Genomic DNA, 6,013 nt, shown 5'->3' on the forward strand with positions numbered 1-6,013 from the left:
GAGTTAGGGGGAGAAATAAGGAGATAGAAAGCCAGGGAAGTGAAAGAGCCAAAGAAGAGGGGAAAAACAGAGAAAAAAGGTTAGAGAAAGAGAGAGCAAGGGGGAGATAAAAATCCTGAGAAAGAGAGAGAGAGAGAGAGAGGCTAAGAGTGAGGGAGAGAGTGAGAGAGACATAAAGAGAAAGAGAGGCAAAGAAAAGCCTGAGAATGCGAGACAGAGAGGATGAGAGTGTGAGAGAGAAATAAAGAAACGCAGAGAAAGAAAGAGAGAAAGAGCCAACCAGAGAGAAAATAAAGTCTGAGAGAGACTGAGTGAGAGAGAAAGAGATAGAAAGAGGGAAAGCCAGAGAAAGAAAGAGAGAGCCAAAGAATGAGAGAGAAAGGGAAGACTGAGAATGAGAGAATGAAATAAAGCGAAAGAGGGAGACGCACAAAGAGGGAGAGAGAGAAAAGGGAGAGAGAGAGAGAGCTGGCCAAAGAAAAAGAAAGGATAGCATGAGCGGGAGAGAGAGAGAGTGACTCAGACAGTGAGAGACACACACACAGTGGGAGAAAAGAGACTCACAATGAGAGAGATTGAGAGAGAGATTGAGACGAGGGACGGAGAAAGGAAGTGAGGGACATGAAAGATGTAATACGCACCATCCCACACAGTCTATGGTCCATCGTTGGACTTTTTTTTTATTTGTAACTGGTTGTTTGGACTTTATTTGATGTTGCATTTCTGCATTATCCTTCAATCACTCAAAATAATTTTCCAAACAGGAACCTTACAAGCGTCTATAAGATGCAACATAGCTATTTAACACAAATTGTATTTAAATAGTTTTATTAAGCATCTCAAGATTTCATGAAGTCTAACACAAATGTCACACAACCTTAAGTTCCTCTCGTGAGAGCAAACTTTCAAAGTCTCAGCAACACAGAAACTCCCCATCAGCAATGGTTCAGCATCTCCATCTGCTGGTGTCGCTGTCTCACTGCAGCTACAGGCCTACTCACCAGCAACATCTGCTGGTGTCCCTCTCTCACTGCAGTTACTATTCTTTCTCACCATCTCCATCCGCTGGCATTCTTGTCTCACTGCACTAGGTTCCTTCCTCCTTTTCACCATCTCCATCTTCTGGTGTCCCTATCTCACTGCAGGTACTGTCCCACTCTCCATCTGCGGATGTCCCTGTCTCTCAGCAGTTATTGCCGCCTCTCACCATCTGCATGTGCTGGTGTCCCTGGCTCACTGCTGGTACCACCGCCTCCCACCATCTCCATGTGCTGGTCTCCCTGTCTCAGTGCAGTTACTGCCCCTCTCAAGATCTCACAATCACTATGATTTGCAGCTTTGTCCATTTTAGCTCTGGGTCTAGGGTGGGTTTAGTTGAAACCAGCTGAGCTTCTTAGAACAAAGAACAAAACAAAGAACAAGGATAATTACAGCACAGGAACAGGCCCTTCGGCCCTCCAAGCCTGCGCCGATCCAGATCCTCTCTCTAAACATGTCGCCTATTTTCTAAGCTTCTGTATCTCTTTTCTTCCTGCCCATTCATGTATCTGTCCAGATACATCTTAAAAGACTCCATCGTGCCCGCATCTACCACCTCCGCTGGCAATGCGTTCCAGGTGCCCACCACCCTCTGCGTAAAGAACTTTCCACGCATATCCCCCCTAAACTTTTCCCCTTTCACTTTGAACTCGTGTCCTCTAGTAATTGAAACCCCCACTCTGGGAAAAAGCCTCTTGCTATCCACCCTGTCTATACCTCTCATGATTTTGTACACCTCAATCAGGTCCCCCCTCAACCTCCGTCTTTCTAATGAAAATAATCCTAATCTACTCAACCTCTCTTCATAGCTAGCGCCCTCCATACCAGGCAACATCCTGGTGAACCTCCTCGGCACCCTCTCCAAAGCATCCACATCCTTTTGATAATGTGGCGACCAGAACTGTACGCAGTATTCCAAATGTGGCCGAACCAAAGTCCTATACAACTATAACATGACCTGCCAACTCTTGTACTCAATGCCCCGTCCGATGAAGGAAAGCATGCCGTATGCCTTCTTGACCACTCTATTTACCTGCGTTGCCACCTTCAGGGAACAGTGGACCTGAACACGCAAATCTCTCTGGACATCAATTTTCCCCAGGACTTTTCCATTTACTGTATAGTTCACTCTTGAATTGGATCTTCCAAAATGCATCACCTCGCATTTGCCCTGATTGAACTCCATCTGCCATTTCTCTGCCCAACTCTCCAATCTATCTATATTCTGCTGTATTCTCTGACAGTCCCCTTCACTATCTGCTACTCCACCAATCTTAGTGTCGTCTGCAAATTTGCTAATAAGTCCACCTATACTTTCCTCCAAATCATTAATGTATATCACAAACAACAGTGGTCCCAGCACGGATCCCTGTGTAACACCACTGGTCACACGTCTCCATTTTGAGAAACTCCCTTCTACTGCTACTCTCTGTCTCCTGTTGCCTAGCCAGTTCTTTATCCATCTAGTTAGTACACCTTGGACCCCAAGCGCCTTCACTTTCTCCATCAGCCTGCCATGGGGAACCTTATCAAACGCCTTACTGAAGTCCATGTATATGACATCGACAGCCCTTCCGTCATCAATCAACTTTGTCACTTCCTCAAAGAATTCTATTAAGTTGGTAAGACATGACCTTCCCTGCACAAAACCATGTTGCCTATCACTGATGAGCCCATTTTCTTCCAAATGGGAATAGATCCTATCCCTCAGTATCTTCTCCAGCAGCTTCCCTACCACTGACGTCAGGCTCACCGGTCTATAATTACCTGGATTATCCCTGCTACCCTTCTTAAACAAGGGGACAACATTAGCAATTCTCCAGTCCTCCGGGACCTCACCCGTGTTTAAGGATGCTGCAAAGATATCTGTTAAGGCCCCAGCTATTTCCTCTCTCGCTTCCTTCAGTAACCTGGGATAGATCCCATCCGGACCTGGGGACTTGTCCACCTTAATGCCCTTTAGAATACCCAACACTTCCTCCCTCCTTATGCCGACTTGACCTAGAGTAATCAAACATCTGTTCCTAACCTCAACATCCGTCATGTCCCTCTCCTCGGTGAATACCGATGCAAATTACTCGTTTAGAATCTCACCCATTTTCTCTGAGTCCAAGCATAACATTCCTCCTTTGTCCTTTAATGGGCCAATCCTTTCTCTAGATACCCTCTTTCTCCTTATATATGAATAAAAGGCTTTGGGATTTTCCTTAACCCTGTTTGCTAAAGATATTTCATGACCCCTTTTAGCCCTCTTAATTCCTCGTTTCAGATTGGTCCTACATTCCGATATTCTTTCAAAGCATCGTCTTTCATCAGCCGCCTAGACCTTATGTATGCTTCCTTTTTCCTCTTAGCTAGTCTCACAATTTCACCTGTCATCCATGGTTCCCTAATCTTGCCATTTCTATCCCTCATTTTCACAGGAACATGTCTCTCCTGCACGCGAATCAACCTCTCTTTAAAAGCCTCCCACATATCACATGTGGATTTACCTTCAAACAGCTGCTCCCAATCTACATTTCCCAGCTCCTGCCGAATTTTGGTATAGTTGGCCTTCCCCCAATTTAGCACTCTTCCTTTTGGACCACTCTCGTCTTTGTCCATGAGTATTTTAAAGCTTACGGAATTGTGATCACTATTCCCAAAGTAGTCCCCTACTGAAACTTCAACCACCTGGCCGGGCTCATTCCCCAACACCAGGTCCAGTATGGCCCCTTCCCGAGTTGGACTATTTACATACTGCTCTAGAAAACCCTCCTGGATGCTCCTTACAAATTCTGCTCCATCTGGACCTCTAACATGCCTTTCTGAGAAACACAGAGCCACAAGAAGTCAGATTATCAATAAAATATAATTTCAGAATCAGATTTAAAATCATTTCAGGGCTCTGTGCTGTGAATATAAAATGTACTTCCTGTCCTGTGGGGAGTGTAGGGAATGGAATGTCAAATAGGATTTGATACCCTTCAGCTCTTCCTGTGATTTCCCTAAATTAACATTGAGAGGGTATTTCACCGCCTTCTTCAGCTCCTGTCTGAATTTACTCTGGGTCACAATGTAAATACACGTGTTGGTGCAGGAACTGAGAAGCTGCAGCATTATTGATGTTTGATCTGTGATAAAGAGAGGGTCAGTGCAGGAGCAATAATACAGAATATCTGCAATATGCGCACAAATGTGATACACAACCCGAATCACACATAACAGTATAAAACTGCCAGATATACCGAAGAGTAAAATGATTGATTTTCTCCGATTCTCCATCTCTGGGTCCTTGTGATTCTCTTCATTGTTGTGGCCTCAGAATCCCCTGCGGACTTTACTGGCGAATAAAATACGCCTTACGGTCAGAACATTGAGCAGAAAAATCAGAATGAACGGCACACAAGTGGTTAAAATGTAGTCAAACAATTCAAATGCCCCCCCCCCCCCACCATATGGGGGAATTAAAGAAGCTAGATTTATGGTCACAACCAATGGGAACATTATCAATAATGTACTGTTGTTCCAGTGTAAAGTACCAGGGGACAGACTCCAAACAGCCCAGCACACTCACTGTCCCTGCAACCTCAGCCGCCGTTTTTTCGCTGCAATATTTTGTTTTCAGCTTCTCACAACAAATGGCCAATAATCGATCAAAGGTGAAAGTGACTGTGAGTCAGACAGAAAGAACTCTCTGAACCTAGAACGACAATGAGACAATACACCGGAGTAGATCTCAGGAATGAATCTCGGAAATACATTCCAACAATCCAGTATAATATGGGACCAGTGACAACGACTAGGAGATCAGCCACTGCCATTCCCAGCAGGTAGAGAGTGATACATTTGGAGAGTCCGCACTTTCCGCGGGACAGGATCACAATCGCCACCAAGTTTACTGGAAGAGATAGAAAAGGAAGAAGATAAATTGCATTTCAGACCTGGAGTCAAAGCAGCAGTTCGACAGAAACTGGGCTGAAATTTCCAGCTTTGTTGCTGCATCGAGCAGTTCAAACTGAATCATTGACCTGGGCAGTGCTTTGCCACAGTGAAATTTGTGAAAGACAATTATTTATAATGAATTGGGAAATTGATACAGAAAGTGAATACACTTAGCTCTGGATCGACTGGAAGTACTGAGTGAGGATGCAGGGCCGGTGGGGAAATGAGAAGGGTTTTTGCAGAGATGGAATCCAATGGGTCAAATCGGAATTTGGCTCCAGACTGTTGTTCGGGAGGGTTTGGGGACAGCGGGAAATGCAGCTGGTTTGTTGCTCTGGTTTTAGAGAACCGACTGGGATTGTTGCCAAATGGGAAAAGACTGAAAACTGCAGCGCTGTGTTTCAGTGCTCGTATCAGACATGATCTCGAATGGCAGAGCAGGCTCGAATGGCTGAATGGCTTACTCCTGCTCTGATGTTCCTATGTTCCTATCAGGTATGATGTGGCATCTGGAGGTGGCGCCAGTAAATGAGATTGGGAGGGAGAGAGGGAAAAGGACCTGTTGGATCCGGAAGGGAGACAGGAGCAGATGGTTTGGGAAAGTGGATAAACTGAAGCAGTGGATGAGGAGACAAAGGATTCAATACAGTGAGAGGAGAGGCTGAGATTCACGGAGAGAGACTGCAGCAGAGTGTTAGAGGAAATCTAATCTATAGATCCCAGAAAAACAACTCAATTGATACATCCCTGTGGTTATTGGTGTTGGAGAACAGTTCATTGTTTCTACGATATAGTCAATACATATGATACAATACATACGCTGTAATGTTCTAATTCTAATTCTAATTCTAATATAGTTTGTAAAGACAATTAGATATAAATTGCAAGAGATTTATGATATCAGCCTCGCTTTTCATTGATTTCAGCAGTCACAGCGATTTTAAAGGTCAGTATTTAAATAATAAATTACCATCGGTTAAGAACTGATTCTATTATGTTTATTCAGTAAATCAGTAAGGAATAGGAACTGCCTACAAAAAAAATGAGGACC

Source organism: Heterodontus francisci, unplaced genomic scaffold, assembly GCF_036365525.1.
Source record: "Heterodontus francisci isolate sHetFra1 unplaced genomic scaffold, sHetFra1.hap1 HAP1_SCAFFOLD_69, whole genome shotgun sequence".
NCBI lineage: Eukaryota > Metazoa > Chordata > Chondrichthyes > Heterodontiformes > Heterodontidae > Heterodontus > Heterodontus francisci.